Raw genomic sequence first — 18,720 nt, 5'->3', positions numbered from 1 at the left:
GTGCTCTTCCTTGAATTGGGGAGGGGGGGGAGGGAAGAGAGGGAGGGAAGGGGGGGGGGGAAGAGGGGGGGGGAGAGGGGGGGAAGAGAAGAGGGGGGGAAAGAGGGGGTGAAAGAGGGGGGGAAGAGGGGGGGAAGAGGGGGGGAAGAGGGGGGACAGCGACAAAGATGTTGGGGATAGAAAGACAAAGGAATGTAAATAAATAGGGGTGATTAAGGCTAAGAAGGGTGCTGATAGTGGCACATTCAGAGATCAGAATGTGTTAATGACAGAACAAAGGTAAGTGGTGCATCAAAGGGCAACTAAGAACAGGGAACAGGTGGTCCTTGTGGGGTAGGAGGAGACACTGTTGAGGGAAAAACAGATTGATGGAAGATATGAAAATAAATTGATAGAAATAAAAATGGGGTGAAGGTAGAGGAGAGAGTTCCCAGTCTGAAGTCGTTGAACCCAATATTAAGTCCGGAAGGCTATAACGTGCCTAACGTGCTGTTCCTCCAGTTTGCGCTGGGCTTCACTGGAACATTGCAGCTGACCATGGACGGACATGTGCATGTGAGAGCAGGACGGTGAGTTGAAATGACAAGTGACAGAAAGGTCTGGGTCCTCCTTGCGGACGGACCAAAGGTGTTCTGTAAAGCAGTCATCCAGTCTGTGTTCAGTCTCTCCAATGTAGACTAGATCACATTGAGAGCAGCAAATGCAATAGATCAGATTAAAGGAGGAGCATGTGAAGCGCTGCCTCACATGAAAAGAGTGTTTAGGGCCTTGGATGGTGAGGAGGGACGAGGTAAAGGGCCAGGTGTTACACCTTCTGTTGCATGGGAAGATGTCGTGGGAAGGGCGTGCGGTTTTGGGGGTGGTGGATGAGTGGACCAGGCTATCCCTGAGGGAACAGTCCCTGCGAAATGCTGACAGGGGAAGTGAGTGGAAGATGTGTTTGGTGGTGGCATCATGCTGGGGTTAGCAGAACTGATGGAGGATGATTCTTTGAATGTGGAGGCTGGTGGGGTGAAAAGTAAGGTTCTGGGAGGGAGGGGATGGGATGAGAGCAGAGGTGCAGGAGATTGGTTGGACATGGTTGAGAGCCCTGTCGACCACAGTGGGTGGGAAACCACGATTAAGGGAGCATGAAGACATGTCAGCAGCACTGTTTTGGGAAGTGGCATCATCGGAACAGATCCCCAGTCGCCTCGCAGAAATACCCTCCGTACCTTTCCACACTGCGCCGGGTGGGGGTTCCTGTACGGTCTGCTACTGCACACCTTCCACCTCCTTTTCCTCACCTGCTGTCCGGACATGCCTTGGCGTGTTTTGTTGCCGGCGGTGGCGGACGTCCCCGCTGGAGGTCCCTCTACCGAGTTGTCCTCCCCATAAAACTTGGGGACCTGGGGTGGAGGGTGATGCACGCAGCAGTGCCATGCAATCATCGTCAGCACCGGTTCACAGACACCCAAGAGCCTTGCCATTTTTGCGGCCTTGTGGAGTCCGTGAGCCCTGTCTATGTTCAATGTCCTCGGTTGCACTCCCTTATTGTTTTTTTTTAGCAACGTTGTTGGTAAATATTTGTTTGCACTTCTGCCCCACGCTCCTGATCTACGGGCATCCAGTGCGGAGGGGGAGGGGGCGGGGAAGGTGGCGGACCTCCTTGTGGACCTGCTCCTGGGCCTGGCGAAACCCGGCATAAAGCGGTCCAGGCAGCGGGTGACCGAGGGCGACGTCTGACCGGTCTGTCAGCCCCTCTTCCGTGGCTTTATTCGTGGCCGAATGTCCCTGGAGAGGTAGCATGTCCACGGGCACACTAGAGGCCTTCTGTGCTCGGTGGGCACAGCAGCGGTTGGACTGCTTTATCAACCACAATTTTCACATTTTGGTTTGATGTTTTAAAATTTCTGTTCCTCTTTGTTCTTTTTGGGCTGTGCTCCCTTTGTTCTTTGCAGGAGCGGCCCCCTTTAATTTAGCCCTTAATTAGTTTCAGTTCTTCTAAGTGGTTGATGAAATGAAAATCGCTTATTATCACAAGTAGGCTTCAAATGAAGTTACTATGAAAAGCCCCTGAACTCTATAATACATCCTCGTGACTCACAGGTCTCTTTCTTCGTTTCTGCGCCGAGTCCGGATCCTTCACTTCGGCCTCCGACATAGGGGCGGATATAACGGCTAGGCGCCTGCCTTTTCTGATGAGAGCGCCTGAGGGGCGGTTCCCTCTCTTCCTCCGGCAGCAGGGAGACAGCCGCGGCATCATCCATGGCCTCACCAGTGGTGCCGGAGGGCCGTGAATAGGCTGTCGGGGAAGACTCACCACAGTCCTCAGTATGCTGGTCTGAGTTACCTCTGGGGGAGGAAACATATCCAAGGCCCGCACCTGAACCAGGTGCTTTTTTTACTACGTGCTCTCTCACACGTATCTGATACGACACGGGTCCTGCCTTGACATTGACCGTTCCTGCTACTCATGTGGGAACATTCGCATAATTTCTGACGCATACCTTTTCACCAGGGTTGAACTCGGCGAGTGCTGTTGTGGTCCCTGCATTGGGCCTCCTGGTGTTTTTCTACTTTTCTACTATCACCCAAATTTGGGAATAGTAGGTTCAGCCTGTTTCGGAGTCGTCTGCGCATGAGTAACTCTGCTGGTGCTATTCCTATTGTGGCATGTGGGATTGTCCTATTGTTGAATAGCCAGTGCGATAGTTTAGTATTTACTGATGCTGACTGTTTTTCAACCTGACTTTTAGGGTCTGGACAGCTCTCTTCACCAACCCATTTGATGATGGGTGGTATGGTGCCGTTCTTATGTGCCGAATGCCGTTTGACTTCATGCTTTTTGTGAAAATGGCTGGTGAAAACCGATCCATTGTCTGAAAGTAACACCTCTGGGATACCATGTGTTGGAAACGAGGTGCGAAGTTTTGCTATGGTTCCCGTTGTATTTTCTGAGTTCATTTTGTAAACACCCAGCCATTTGGAATGGGCGACTACTGTCAGAAAAAACATTGAACCCATAAATGGGCCTGCAAAATCAATATGAAGTAGCGACAATGATCTACCCGGTTGGTGCAGTGAGGCTGCTGGTGGCACCTTCTGCCCTTGTTGGCATTCTTGGCAATGACTTACCAATGCCGCTATGTCTGTGTCCAAGCCCGACCAGCAGGCATAGCTCCTGGCCAGCATCTTCATTTTTGAGACTCCAGTGTGTCCATGATGTAATTTGACTGGACGGCCCCTCCTTGGAACTATTACTCGTGCTCCCCATAGCAGTATCCCATCTTCCACAGTGATCAACTCTCTTCTGCTCCAGTAGGTGTGGAATTCCGCCTGGAATGGGCTTTCCATCTCCCCTGTTAGCACCATGTGTTTTACTTTTGCTAAAACTGAATCCTTTTGTGTCCACAAACGAATGTTTTGGGCGACCAGGAAATGTAGTGTCATCACCGTTTCTTTTATTCTGGGTGCCAATGCTGGGGTGTCCGGAAATGGCAGCCTGCTTAGTGCTTTGGCGTTTACCACACTGGTTCCCGGCCCTGCTCCAGTTGCAATTGGTGCGCAGCCAGTAGTAGGGCCCAGCGTTGGATCCGGGCCAAAGCTATTGGTCTTCTTTCAGCAAGCCCAGCAATGGCTTGAGTTGGTGATTATCGGGACTTTCCGCCCATACAAGTACTGGTGAAATATCTTCATCGCGAAGATTACATCCAGTCCTTCTTTTTAATTTGGCCGTACTTTCACTCTGCTGTTGCAAAGTCCAGAAGGAAAACGCTACAGGCTGTTCCTGTCCGTTTTGCCATTAAACAAATGTTAAACAAGATTTAGGCAAACGCCTGCTGCTGAAAACCTCCTAAGAACTTCCTCCCGGCTTTGCAGGTGTTCTGCCCTTGTTTTTCTCGTAATGAGGACATTGTCCTGGTAAATGGTGACCTGTGGTAACCTTTGTAATATATTCTCCATTGTCCTCTGGAATATTGCACAGGTTGATGATACCCCGAAGGGTAATCTTGTATACTGAAAAGGGGAATTGGATATTTGTCCAGTTGTGAGTAGTGATTTTGCAGAAAAAGCAGTCAGTTCTGTGTTAGATGGAGCTGCGAACAGAAGTCAGGATTTTGCTTTCACTGTTTAGTTAAAGATATATCTGCAGATGGATTAGCACTCTTTCCAAGCGGTTCAGACTTGAAAGATTAGAATGGGAACTAAAGCAGCTTTTGAAGGAAGACAGCCATAGTTTCTGCATGGTTCTGACAGGATTCAGAGCTTTTCACCTTCTGAAAGTAGTAGCATGGATAGAGCATTGGTTAATTAATAGAAAGCAAAGAGTGGGGATTAATGGGTGTTTCTCTGGTTGGCAATCAGTAGCTAGTGGTGTCCCTCAAGGATCCGTGTTGGGCCCACAATTGTTCACAATTTACATTGATGATTTGGAGTTGGGGACCAAGGGCAATGTGTCCAAGTTTGCAGATGACACTAAGATGAGTGGTAAAGCGAAAAGTGCAGAGGATACTGGAAGTCTGCAGAGGGATTTGGATAGGTTAAGTGAATGGGCTAGGGTCTGGCAGATGGAATACAATGTTGACAAATGTGAGGTTATCCATTTTGGTAGGAATAACAGCAAACGGGATTATTATTTAAACGATAAAATATTAAAGCATGCCGCTGTGCAGAGAGACCTGGGTGTGCTAGTGCATGAGTCAAAGAAAGTTGGTTTATAGGTGCAACAGGTGATTAAGAAGGCAAATGGAATTTTGTCCTTCATTGCAAGAGGGATGGAGTTTAAGACTAGGGAGGTTATGTTGCAATTGTATAAGGTTTTAGTGAGGCCACACCTGGAGTATTGTGTTCAGTTTTGGTCTCCTTACTTGAGAAAGGACATACTGGCACTGGAGGGTGTGCAGAGGAGATTCACTAGGTTAATCCCAGAGCTGAAGGGGTTGGATTATGAGGAGAGGTTGAGTAGACTGGGACTGTACTCATTGGAATTTAGAAGGATGAGGGGGGATCTTATCGAAACATTTAAAATTATGAAGGGAATAGATAGGATAGATGCAGGTAGGTTGTTTCCACTGGCGGGTGAAAGCAGAACTAGGGGACATAGCCTCAAAATAAGGGGAAGTAGATTTAGGACTGAGTTTAGGAGGAACTTCTTCACCCAAAGGGTTGTGAACCTATGGAATTCCTTGCCCAGTGAAGCAGTTGAGGCTCCTTCATTAAATGTTTTTAAGGTAAAGATAGATAGTTTTTTGAAGAATAAAGGGATTAAAGGTTATGGTGTTTGGGCCGGAAAGTGGAGCTGAGTCCACAAAAGATCAGCCATGATCTCATTGAATGGCGGAGCAGGCTCGAGGGGCCAGATGGCCTACTCCTGCTCCTAGTTCTTATGTTCTTATGTTCTTATGAAGGGCAACTCGGGATGGGCAATAAATGTTGGCCTAACCAGCGACACGCACGTCCTGTAATTCAGTGTTCTTCAAACTTTTTTTCCGGGGCCCATTTTTACCAACCGGCCAACCTTTGGGACCCAACTCGGCTGACCTTCACGACCCACACCGGCCGACCAGCGTGACCCACCATTTTCTCTTACCTTGTTTGCTGCTGACAAAAATGGAGGAAATGGTTTTTGGGTCCCTTTGGTCCTCGTACACGCTCCGCCAATAAAACCTGTTGGATGAAGGTGAAGCCTTGCGGTGTCGGAAAGTATGGAGTCTCCATCTGTCCAAAGTTCTGCATTTTTTTCTCCTGTAAGATTTTATCAAATAAAACACAGCCGAACTTGTAAAAAAATAAAAAATAAAATGAATAAAATAAATGAAAAAAATAAAAATTAAATGAATGAAATAAATGATTAAAATTAATAAACCCCCCCGAACTTGTAAAAAAAAATGAGTAAAATAAATGAAAAAAAATTAAATGAATAAAATAAATGAATAAAAAACCCCCGAACTTGTAAAACAAAAAGCTGCGACCGTTTAAAAACAATAGTGGCCGCACTGCGCATGCGCGTCTGATCATTTGAACACGCGGGCCCTCTTGACTGGCCCATTCAACCCTCTCACATTCCATGTGATTAGCCTGGTCAGGCGGCACCCCACCCCCTCCCCCTGCCAATCAATGATAGCCCCTTCCTAGGCCAGCCCCCAGGCCATGTCCTGTACCACTTCAGGACCACCCTTGGGCGTCCACTGTCATCGACCCTCACCCTGTCACCTTTCGTCAGTCCCTTCCCTGTCAGTAGACAGGGTCTCCCCCATCACCCCAAAACAAAATAAGTCCAACCCCCATCAACACACTTACCACGTGCTCACCCCCCCACTGCGCTTCCATGAGCTAGCCCGCCCAACTAGCCTGGTAGCCCCCACTGATTCCCCTCGCCCCCGCTCGACCATCCTCTCTGTGTAAACTTTACAATCTCCAACAAACACAAAGAAGAAAAAGCAACCCACCATCCCCTATCAAGAATGAAACAAACCCAAAACGCAACAGAGCAATGGCCCCAATCATAGTGCAAAAGTGGTTCATACAAACCAGAAGAAAACCACAATCCAGGCTATAAACATTCCCTCCAGAGTTTAATGTCCTCATTCTACTGTCGGTCCATTGTCTCTGATAAATTCCATCGCCTCCTCTGGCGATCCAAAGTAGTGTTCCTGACATTCATACGTTACCCACAGACGCGCTGGGTACAACATGCTGAACTTCACCCACTTCTTAAAGAGGGCATTCTTAACCTTGTTCAAGCTCTCTCTCCTTTGGGCCAGCTCTGCACCCAGGTCCTGATGGACACACAGCTTGCTGCCTTCCCATGTACAGCTCCTCCTCTGCCTGGCCCACCTCAGAATCTGTTCCTTGTCCAGGAACCGTTGCAATCGCACCACTATCGCCATCGGTGGCTTGTTTCTCTGCGGTTTCCCCTTTTTAAAAAAAATTTAAGAGTACCCAATTAATTTTTTCCAATTAAGGGGCAATTTAGCATGGCCAATTCACCTAGCCTGCACATCTTTGGATTGTGGAGGCGAAACCCATGCAAACACGGTGAGAATGTGCAAATTCCACGCGAACAGTGACCCAGAGCCGGGATCGAACCAGGAACCTCGGTGCCGTGAGGCAACAGGGCTAACCCACTGTGCCACCGTTCTGCCCTCTGCGGCTTCCTCATAAGCGCCCTGTGCGATCGGTCCACCTCCAAGGGCCAAGCAAACGCAACTTCTCGAACATTTGTGCCACATATGCTCCGGAGTCCGCTCCCTTACTGCCCTCTGGCAGGCCTACGATCCTCAAATTCTGCCTCCACGACCTATTCTCCAGGTCCTCCATTCTATCCTGCAGCCTCTTCTGATGATCTCTCATCAGCACCGTCTCCGCAGCCATCGAGGCAAGCTGCTCCTCGTGCTCTCGCACCGCATCCTCCACCTTCCGAATCGCCTAGCCTGGACCTCAAACCTCATTTACATGAGGTCGATCCCCACCTTTATAGGATCCACCAACCTGGCCAGGTCCTCCAAGTTCTCCTTCCTCTGCTGGGCAAACTTCTCATGGAGAAAGGTCACTAACTGCTCCATCGACCACTGGGCTGGCAGGCTCAGACGCTGACGCTCCACCATCTTCCCCTGTGTTGCAGGCTTAACACCAGCTTTCGACAATTGTTCCCTCCTTTTTGACCACTTCTGGTCCACGAATCCATAAATCGTTGGGATATTCTCTTCTTCCACCTCTCCTGCACCTTATACCATCACTCAGCTCTGTCATTAGCTGGGGAAAAGGTCCAAAACGTCCTCCACGAGCGGGAGCCACCAAACGTGCAACCACTCACTCCATGGTCACCAGAAGTCGGCTGTCAGCATTCTAAAGTAACATCTTCGAGGAGTATCCAGTGCTGAGTAAAACAAGCACTTTGTTTCTTTTGCCCTTCACAACGGCCTACGTGTGCGAGATTGGAGTTTCCGTCCTCACAAGGATGAAGACAGCACAAAGGAACCGCTGAACTCTGCACCTGATATGCACATTACCCTCTCCTCCTGTGAACCTGATTGTAGTTAGATCTTGAGGACCACCTTTCGAATTAAAGGTGAGCAAAAATGCTGTGTTGCGAAGGTTGGCTGGCGTGGGTCACGAAGGCCGGCCAGTGCGGGTCGAGAAGGTTGGCCGGCGTGGGTCCCGAAAATAAAAGTGGGTCCCAGGAAAGAAAGTTTGAAAAACACTGCTCGAGGGTATTGTTACAAATTTGATATGCTCAATCTATATGCAGATTAAAGTCACCCAAAGTTACCCATAATTACAGATGCCACAGATGGTTGCACTCTCTGTGTCAGACGTTGTGGGTTCAAGCCCCACTTGAGCAGGAAAATCAAACTAACATTTCAGTGAATTATTGAGGGGTTGCTGCACTTTCAGAGGTGCTTCCAGTCATTATCACATTGCTGTTTGAGAGAGTTAGCTTTCTACAAATTGTCTGTTGTATTTCCAACATTTCAATTGGAACTACATCCAAAAGTACTTCATTGGCTGGAAAGTGTTTTTGGATGTCTTGTGGTCTTGAAAGATGCTATATAAATGCAAATCTTTCTTTCTTTCCCTTCTTTTAATTCTTGGATCATCAATTCCCTCCTTCTCACAAACAATCCACCTCCAGACAGCAAGGGCAGGATTTTCCACCGGAAGGATTCTCTATTGCGTCAGAAGCGCACCCATGCCTGACGGTGTGGGGTGGCCACAATGGGAAATCCCATTGGCAGGCGGCGGGATTGGAGAATCCTGCTGTTGGTGAGGACCCTCTGCCCAGGAAAACGCGGCTCTCGGACTGGAGAATCCCGCCCCAGATCTCCAATTTAAATTTCTCTTAAGAGGCTGTATGACGCAAGATTTTATCTATCTTACAAGGTTAAAGTGAGGACAACTGTGCAGTAGAGGTAAATGCTTTTTACTCAATGCCTGTGGGCTGCTTCCCCCACTCCCCCTGTCCCTGACCCCCCCCCCTCCCCCGCCACCAATCTAATCCTTTTTCATGTCCTCATTCACTCACACCCACCACCAACCAACCCCCTCCAACGCCCCCCCCCCCCCCCCCCCACCGCCCTCTCCCCTCCCCACCCTGTGCAATCAGATCTCCGCCAATCCGATTGACTTCCAGATGAGGAACCTGTTGAAAAAAAAAATGTATGTTGTGGAGTGAAAACGTCACCAACTTTGTGGAAACCCAAACTTTCAACAGTTGTCCACACGTAGCTACTTGGAAATCCTGTCCAGGCAAACAGTGAACAAAGTTTCAGGTACTGAATGACCTGAGATTGAAACTCATTGTGAGAGCCTTTAGACCCTCCCCGAACACTAAGTGGCGCTATTGCTCCTTCCAGGATCACCACCAACCAGGTCCTTTCCTGCAAGTTTCTTTCCAGTTACTTTTCATTAAATTTTTAGTTTAATTAAAATTTTAGTCAATTTACAGTACCTATCACAGATCAGCAATCATAGAACAATATAGCACAGAAGGACATTTGGCCCATTATGTTGACTCTTTGAAAGAGGTATCCAATTAGTCCCGCTCCCTCACTGCTCTTTTCCTATAGCTCTGCAAATATTTCCTTTTCAATTCTATATCCAATTCCCTTTTGCAAGTTACTATTAAACCTGCTACATCGGGTGGCATGGTGGTGCAGCGGTTAGCACTGCTGCCTACGTCGCTGAGGACCCAGATTTGATCCTGGCCCTGGGTCACTGTCCGTGTTGATTTTGCACATTCTCCACGTGTCTGTATCCGTTTCAGTCCCACAAGCCAAAGATATGCATGGTAGGTGGATTGGCCACACTAAAATTACCCCTTAATTGGAAAAAATAATAATTGGCTATTCTAAATTAATTTTTTTAAACACCTGCTGCATCACTTCGCAGGCTACACAATCCAGATCATTACAATTTGCTCCTTCTAAAATGTTTTTCTCCTTCCCCTCCTGGATTTTTTGCCTATTATTTAAAAAATGTGCCCTGTTGTTACTGCCCTTCCAGCAATGCCTACATTTCTCCATATTTACACGGTCCCACCTCCTAAAAGGGGAAGTTCATATTCCAGGGAGGTCATGAGAAATCATATTGTCCTGATCCCAGGACCTCCATTGAGGTTACAACAGAAACTTAGAAAATAGTAGCAGGAGGAGGCCATTCGGCCCTTCAAGTTTGTCCCGCCATTCATTATGATCATGGCAGATCATCCAACTCAATGGCTTCATCCTGATTTCACCCCATATCCTTTAATGTTGCACCCTGGATGGAGATGTGCATAATAGACAGCATGGTAGCACAGTGGTGAGCACAGTTGCTTCACAGCTCCTGGGTCCCAGGTTTGATTCCCGGCTTGGGTCACTGTCTGTGCAGAGTCTGCATGTTCTCCCCGTGTATGCATGGGTTTTCTCCGGGTGCTCCGGTTTCCTCCCACAGTCCAAAGATGTGCCGGTTAGGTGGGTTGGCCATGCTAGATTGCCCTTAGTGCCCAAAAAGGTTAGGTGGGGTTATGGGGATAGGGTGGACGTGTGGTCTTGGTTAGGGTGCTCTTTCCAAGGGCCGGTGTCGAGTCGATGGGCTGGATGGCCTCCTTCTGAAACTGTACTTTTGACGATTCTATAACAATGAGCTTCTAGCTCTTTATGAACGATATGAGCTAGACAAAACTCAACAGCTTTTGGCGAGGAGACTTCCAGATTCCTGCTACCCTTGATGTGAAGAAGTGCTTCTTGTCATCATGCATGAATGGCCTGGTTGTTATTTTAAGATGACACCTCCTTGTTCAGGACACTACGCATCAAATGAAATATTTTCTCCTCATTTACCCTCCCAAATCCCTTTAATCACCTTATACTCTGAACCCCGTCACGAAACTCTGAAATTGCAATCCTGCTGACGTACCTCTCCGGTGGAAGGCCACAATCAGTAAGGATAGGCAACAACAACTCCTCCACGATCATCCTCAACACCGGTGCCCCACAAGGCTGTGTCCTCAGCCGCCTACTAGACTCTTTGTACACCTATGACTGTGTGGCCAAATTTCCCTCCAACTCGATTTTCAAATTTGCTGATGACACCACAGTAGTGGGTTGGATTTCAAACAATGACGAGACAGAGTACAGGAATGAGACAGAGAATCTGGTGAACTGATGCGACGACAATAATCTTTACCTCAATGTCAACAAAACGAAGGAGATTGTCATCGACTTCAGGAAGCGTAGTGGAGAACATGCCTCTGTCTACATCAATGGGAACGAAGTAGAGAGGGTCGAGAGCTTCAAGTTTTTAGGTGTACAGATCACCAACAACCTGTCCTGGTCCCCCCCATACCGACATTATAGTTAAGAAAGCCCACCACCAACTCTACTTTCTCAGAAGGCTAAGGAAATTTGGCATGTCACCTACGACACTCACCAACTTCTACGAGAAGCATTCTTTCTGGTTGTATCACAGCTTGGTATGGAGCCTGCTCTGTCCAAGACCGCAGGAAATGACAAAAGGTCATGAATGTAGCCCAAATCATCACGGAAACCAGCCTCCCATCCATCGACTCTGTCTACAATTCCCACTGCCTCGGAAAGGCAGCCAGCATAATTAGGGACCCCACACACACCGGACATACTCTCTTCTTCCGTCAGGAAAAATATACCAAAGTTTGAGGTCACGTACCAACCGACTCAAGAACAGCTTCTTCCCTACTGCCATCAGACTTTTGAATGGACCTACCTCATGTTAATTTTAATTAAGGGGCAATTTAGTGTGGCCAATCCACCTGGCCTACACATCTTTTGGGATGTGGGGGCAAAACCCACGCAAATATGGGGGGAAATGTGCAAACTCCACATGGACAGTGACGCAGAACTGGGATCGAACCTGGGACCTCAGCGCCATGAGACTGCAGGCCCCCACTGTGCTGCCCTACCTTGTATTAAGTTGATCTACTCTCTACACCTTGCCATAACTAACATTATATTCTGCAGTCTCCTTCCTTCCCTGTGTACGGTATGCATTGTTTGTACAGCATGCAAAAAACAATACTTTTCACTGTATACTAATACATGTGACAATAATAAATCAAATCAAAATCAAAAAGAATGACATGCCTTTCACCCAATAGAAACCCAATATGGCGGTCGAGTGCCGGCCCATCTTATGATTGACACCAGTCCTCTCCAATAGGAGCCACAGATCAGAACCAAGAACCCGCCCTTCGGTTGAGTGATTGTGAGCTGGCCCAATAGAAGCCGAAAGCTGGTTGAAGGTCGCCGCCCAGAGCTTCGTCGACATGAATGTTATCCAATAGAAACTGAATATGCGACACAGGCAACCAGGCTGCTGTTGATTGACGTATATATTGTCCAATAGAACCCAAGTGCGTGGTTGCGGGGGCAGCCAGCAATTGATTGATATCAGTGTTTCCAGTAGGAATCGAACACTGCGCTGAGGGGCGTGCCCACTGTCTGATTGGCATGACAGTCATCCAATAGGAGCTGCAAACAGAACAGATGTACCCGCCTAATCATGGATTGACATGCATTTCGACCCATCGACATGCAGAACGGCGGCAGCGTCCTCTGTGATTGGCGCATAGCCCCTCCGGCACATGGGCTGCGACTGGCGGTTAACGGCCAATCAGTGGCGGGCGCTGTGCGCGAGGCGGGCCTGATGGGCGGCGGGCAGACCAGGAATCGGAGTGGGAGCGGTGGTGGTGGCGGCAAGGCAGCATCAGGAGGAGGGAAAGAGGGCTCGGCCTGACGGGGCACACGGAGCAGGTAAGGCCCGCCGCCCGGCTTGAGTTACGCTCCGTTCAAACACTCCCTTCACCCGACATTCCAACCACGTCCTCCTCTCGCCCGCACCCCCACACTCCTTTCCCCTCCCCATCCTCAACCCAATGGCCTCGCCACACATGACGGGATTCCACCAGCCATCCTCCCACATCACCTCATGCTCCCTCCCCTCAGTTCCTTCTCGCTGCCACCCACCCATCTACACACCCTAGTCCTCCCACCACCTCTCCCCCATTCCCCCCCTCTCCCCCATTTCCCCCCTCCCCCCCATTTCCCCCCTCCCCCCATTTCCCCCCTCCCCCATTTCCCCCCATTCCCCCATTTCCCCCCCTCCCCCATTCCCCCATTTCCCCCCCTCCCCCATTCCCCCCCCTCCCCCATTCCCCCCCCTCCCCCATTCCCCCCCCTCCCCCATTCCCCCCTCCCCCCATTCCCCCCTCCCCCATTTCCCCCCCCCATTTCCCCCCCTCCCCCATTCCCCCCCCCTCCCCCATTCCCCCCCCTCCCCCATTTCCCCCCCCTCCCCCATTTCCCCCCCCCCCTCTCCCCCATTTCCCCCCCCTCTCCCCCATTTCCCCCCCCTCTCCCCCATTTCCCCCCCCCTCTCCCCCATTTCCCCCCCCCTCTCCCCCATTTCCCCCCCCCTCTCCCCATTTCCCCCCCCCTCTCCCCCATTTCCCCCCCCCCTCTCCCCCATTTCCCCCCCCCCTCTCCCCCATTTCCCCCCCCCTCTCCCCCATTTCCCCCCCCCCTCTCCCCCATTTCCCCCCCCCCCTCTCCCCCATTTCCCCCCCTCTCCCCCATTTCCCCCCCTCTCCCCCATTTCCCCCCCTCTCCCCCATTTCCCCCCCTCTCCCCCATTTCCCCCCCTCTCCCCCATTTCCCCCCCCTCCCCCCATTTCCCCCCCCTCGCCCATTTCCCCCCCCTCCCCCATTTCCCCCCCCTCCCCATTCCCCCCCCTCCCCATTTCCCCCCCTCTCCCATTTCCCCCCCCTCTCCCCATTTCCCCCCTCTCCCCATTTCCCCCCTCTCCCATTTCCCCCCTCTCCCCATTTCCCCCCCTCTCCCCATTTCCCCCCTCTCCCCATTTCCCCCCCTCTCCCCATTTCCCCCCCTCTCCCCATTTCCCCCCCTCTCCCCCATTTCCCCCCCTCTCCCCCATTTCCCCCCCTCTCCCCCATTTCCCCCCCTCTCCCCCATTTCCCCCCCTCTCCCCATTTCCCCCCCCTCTCCCCCATTTCCCCCCCCTCTCCCCCATTTCCCCCCCTCTCCCCCATTTCCCCCCCTCTCCCCCATTCCCCCCCTCTCCCCCATTTCCCCCCCTCTCCCCCATTTCCCCCCCTCTCCCCCATTTCCCCCCCTCTCCCCCATTTCCCCCCCTCTCCCCCATTTCCCCCCCTCTCCCCCATTTCCCCCCCTCTCCCCCATTTCCCCCCTCTCCCCCATTTCCCCCCCGCCCTCTCCCCCATTTCCCCCCTCTCCCCCCGTTCCCCCCCCCTCTCCCCCGTTCCCCCCCTCTCCCCCGTTCCCCCCCTCTCCCCCGTTCCCCCCCTCTCCCCCGTTCCCCCCCCTCCCCCGTTCCCCCCCTCTCCCCCGTTCCCCCCCTCTCCCCCGTTCCCCCCCTCTCCCCCGTTCCCCCCCTCTCCCCCGTTCCCCCCTCTCCCCCGTTCCCCCCCTCTCCCCCGTTCCCCCCCTCTCCCCCGTTCCCCCCCTCTCCCCCGTTCCCCCCCTCTCCCCCGTTCCCCCCCTCTCCCCCCGTTCCCCCCCCTCTCCCCCGTTCCCCCCTCTCCCCCGTTCCCCCCCCTCTCTCCCGTTCCCCCCTCTCCCCCCGTTCCCCCCCTCTCCCCCGTTCCCCCCCTCTCCCCCGTTCCCCCCCTCTCCCCCGTTCCCCCCCTCTCCCCCGTTCCCCCCCTCTCCCCGTTCCCCCCCTCTCTCCCGTTCCCCCCCTCTCTCTCCCGTTCCCCCCCTCTCCCCCCGTTCCCCCCTCTCCCCCGTTCCCCCCCTCCTCCCCCCGTTCCCCCCCTCTCCCCCGTTCCCCCCCCTCTCCCCCGTTCCCCCCCTCTCCCCCGTTCCCCCCCCTCTCCCCCGTTCCCCCCCTCTCCCCCGTTCCCCCCCCTCTCCCCGTTCCCCCCCTCTCCCCCCGTTCCCCCCCTCTCCCCCGTTCCCCCCCCTCCCCCGTTCCCCCCCTCCCCCCGTTCCCCCCCCCCTCGCCCCCCCCGTTCCCCCCCCCGTTCCACCTTCCCGCCCCCTCCCCCCCGTTCCCCCTCTCCCCCCTCTCCCCCCCGTTTTCCCCCCCTCCCCCCCGTTCCCCCCCCCCCTCCCCCCCGTTCCCCCCCCTCCCCCCCGTTCCCCCCCGTTCCCCCGTTCCCCCCCCTCCCCCCCTCCCCCCGTTCCCCCCCTCCCCCCGTTCCCCCCCTCCCCCCGTTCCCCCCCTCCCCCCGTTCCCCCCCTCCCCCCCGTTCCCCCCTCCCCCCCGTTCCCCCCCTCCCCCCCGTTCCCCCCCTCCCCCCCCGTTCCCCCCCTCCCCCCCCCGTTCCCCCCCTCCCCCCCCGTTCCCCCCCCTCCCCCCCCCGTTCCCCCCCCCTCCCCCCCCGTTCCCCCCCTCCCCCCGTTCCCCCCCTCCCCCCGTTCCCCCCCTCCCCCCTCCCCCCCGTTCCCCCCTCCCCCCGTTCCCCCCTCCCCCCCGTTCCCCCCTCCCCTCCCGTTCCCCGTTCCCCCCGTTCCCCCCTCTCCCCCGTTCCCCCCCTCTCCCCCCGTTCCCCCCGCTCTCTCCCCCGTTCCCCCCCTCTCCCCCCGTTCCCCCCCTCTCCCCCGTTCCCCCCCTCTCCCCCGTTCCCCCCCTCTCCCCCGTTCCCCCCTCTCCCCCGTTCCCCCCCTCTCCCCCGTTCCCCCCCTCCCCCGTTCCCCCCCCTCCCCCCCGTTCCCCCCTCCTCCCCCCCGTTCCCCCCTCCCCCGTTCCCCCCCCTCTCCCCCCCCTCCCCTCTCCCCCCCTCCCCCCCCTCCCCCCGTTCCCCCCCCGTTCCCCCCGTTCCCCCCCGTTCCCCCGTTCCCCCCCTCCCCCCCGTTCCCCCCCTCCCCCCCGTTCCCCCCTCCCCCCCGTTCCCCCCCTCCCCCCCCGTTCCCCCCTCCCCCCCCGTTCCCCCCCTCCCCCCCGTTCCCCCCCTCCCCCCCGTTCCCCCACTCCCCCGTTCCCCCTCCCCCGTTCCCCCTCCCCCGTTCCCCCCCTCTCCCGTTCCCCCCCGTTCTCCCCCCCGTCCCCCCCTCCCCCCCGTCCCCCCGTCCCCCCCGTTCCCCCCCGTTCCCCCCCCCACCCCCGTTCCCCCCTCCCACCCCCGTTCCCCCCCTCCCACCCCCGTTCCCCCCCTCCCACCCCCGTTCCCCCCCCCTCCCACCCCCGTTCCCCCCCTCCCACCCACCGTTCCCCCCCTCCCACCCCCGTTCCCCCCCCGTCCCACCCCCGTTCCCCCCCTCCCACCCCCGTTCCCCCCCTCCCCACCCCCCGTTCCCCCCCTCCCACCCCCGTTCCCCCCCTCCCACCCCCGTTCTCCCCCCCTCCCACCCCCGTTCCCTCCCCCCTCCCACCCCCGTTCCCCCCCTCCCACCCCCGTTCCCCCCCTCCCACCCCCGTTCCCCCCCTCCCACCCCCGTTCCCCCCCTCCCACCCCCGTTCCCCCCCTCCCACCCCCCGTTCCCCCCCTCCACCCCCCGTTCCCCCCTCCCACCCCCCGTCCCCCCCTCCCACGTTCCCCCCCCCCCCCCTTCCCCCCCTCCCACCCCCGTCCCCCCCTCCCACCCCCGTTCCCCCCCTCCCCCCCCGTTCCCCCCCTCCCACCCCCGTTCCCCCCCTCCCACCCCCGTTCCCCCCCTCCCACCCCCGTTCCCCCCCTCCCACCCCCGTTCCCCCCCTCCCACCCCCGTTCCCCCCCCCCACCCCCGTTTCCCCCCCCTCCCACCCCCGTTCCCCCCTCCCACCCCCGTTCCCCCCCTCCCACCCCCGTTCCCCCCCTCCCACCCCCGTTCCCCCCCTCCCACCCCCGTTCCCCCCCTCCCACCCCCGTTCCCCCCCTCCCACCCCCGTTCCCCCCCCCTCCCACCCCCGTTCCCCCCCTCCCACCCCCGTTCCCCCCCCTCCCACCCCCGTTCCCCCCTCCCACCCCCGTTCCCCCCCTCCCCCCCCGTTCCCCCCCCTCCCACCCCCGTTCCCCCCCTCCCACCCCGTCCCCCCCTCCCACCCCCGTTCCCCCCCTCCCACCCCCGTTCCCCCCCTCCCACCCCCGTTCCCCCCCTCCCCCCCGTTCCCCCCCTCCCACCCCCGTTCCCCCCCTCCCACCCCCCCCTCCCCCCCTCCCACCCCCGTTCCCCCCTCCCACCCCCGTTTCCCCCCCTCCCACCCCCCGTTCCCCCCTCCCACCCGTTCCCCCCCCCCACCCCCGTTCCCCCCCTCCCACCCCCGTTTCCCCCCCCCCACCCCCGTTCCCCCCCTCCCCCCCCCGTTCCCCCCCTCCCACCCCCGTTCCCCCCCTCCCACCCCCGTTCCCCCCCTCCCACCCCCGTTCCCCCCCTCCCACCCCCGTTCCCCCCCTCCCCCCCCGTTCCCCCCCTCCCCCCCCGTTCTCCCCCCCCGTTCCCCCCCATTTCCCCCCCCCATTTCCCCCCTCCCCATTTCCCCCTCCCCCCCCATTTCCCCCTCCCCCCCATTTCCCCCTCCCCCCCATTTCCCCCTCCCCCCCATTTCCCCCTCCCCCCCATTTCCTCCCCCTCCCCCCATTTCCCCCTCCCCCCCATTTCCCCCTCCCCCCCATTTCCCCCTCCCCCCCATTTCCCCCTCCCCCCCATTTCCCCCTCCCCCCCCCATTTCCCCCTCCCCCCCATTTCCCCCATTCCCCAAAAGAATGTTTTTTCTTTTTGATTCCCCCCCCTCCCGTGACGAATAGCTTCTCAAACACAGTCACAAGTATCCCCCACCTTTCCTCATCTCCTGACATTCCACCAACCCCCCATCTCCTGACTTTCCACCACCCCCCATCTCCTGACTTTCCACCACCCCCCCATCTCCCTACATTCCACCACCCCCCCATCTCCCTACATTCCACCACCCCCCATCTCCCTACATTCCACCACCCCCCCATCTCCCTACATTCCACCACCCCCCCATCTCCCTGCATTCCACCACCCCCCCATCTCCCTGCATTCCACCACCCCCTCATCTCCCTACATTCCACCACCCCCTCATCTCCCTACATTCCACCACCCCCCCATCTCCCTACATTCCACCACCCCCATCTCCCTACATTCCTACATTCCACCACCCCCCCATCTCCCTACATTCCACCACCCCCCCATCTCCCTACATTCCACCACCCCCCCATCTCCCTACATTCCACCACCCCCCCATCTCCCTACATTCCACCACCCCCCCATCTCCCTACATTCCACCACCCACCCATCTCCCTACATTCCACCACCCCCCCCATCTCCCTACATTCCACCACCCCCCCCATCTCCCTACATTCCACCACCCCCCCCATCTCCCTACATTCCACCACCCCCCCATCTCCCTACATTCCACCACCCCCCCATCTCCCTACATTCCACCGCCCCCTACATTCCACCCCCCCCTCCTACATTCCACCCCCCCCTCCCTACATTCCACCCCCCCTCCCTACATTCCACCCCCCCCTCCCTACATTCCACCCCCCCCTCCCTACATTCCACCCCCCCCCCTCTCCCTACATTCCACCCCCCCCTCCCTACATTCCACCCCCCCCCCCTACATTCCACCCCCCCCTCCCTACATTCCACCCCCCCCCCCTCCCTACATTCCACCCCCCCCCTACATTCCACCCCCCCCCCTCCCTACATTCCACCCCCCCCCCCCTACATTCCACCCCCCCCCCCCTCCATCTCCCCTCACTCTCCCCACGGGGCCCCACCCACCCCTCCAAAGGC

At 56.5% G+C, this 18,720-nt stretch overlaps 1 protein-coding gene across 4 annotated transcripts in view; it reads left to right on the top strand.

Moving 5' to 3' along the window:
* The first annotated feature begins 12,607 nt into the window (after positions 1-12,607).
* far1 (fatty acyl CoA reductase 1) overlaps positions 12,608-18,720 on the top strand; it is a 140,422-nt gene continuing 134,309 nt past the window's right edge. For 3 of the 4 annotated variants that reach the window (XM_038807921.1, XM_038807919.1, XM_038807918.1), the window contains exon 1: positions 12,608-12,752. The gene's annotated coding sequence lies outside the window, so the exon portion shown is untranslated. The remainder of the gene's footprint in view (positions 12,753-18,720) is intronic. The other variant, XM_038807920.1, reaches the window with a different exon arrangement.

This window comes from Scyliorhinus canicula, chromosome 9 (assembly GCF_902713615.1).
Source record: "Scyliorhinus canicula chromosome 9, sScyCan1.1, whole genome shotgun sequence".
NCBI lineage: Eukaryota > Metazoa > Chordata > Chondrichthyes > Carcharhiniformes > Scyliorhinidae > Scyliorhinus > Scyliorhinus canicula.
This window is presented reverse-complemented; position numbering and strand designations above follow the sequence as displayed.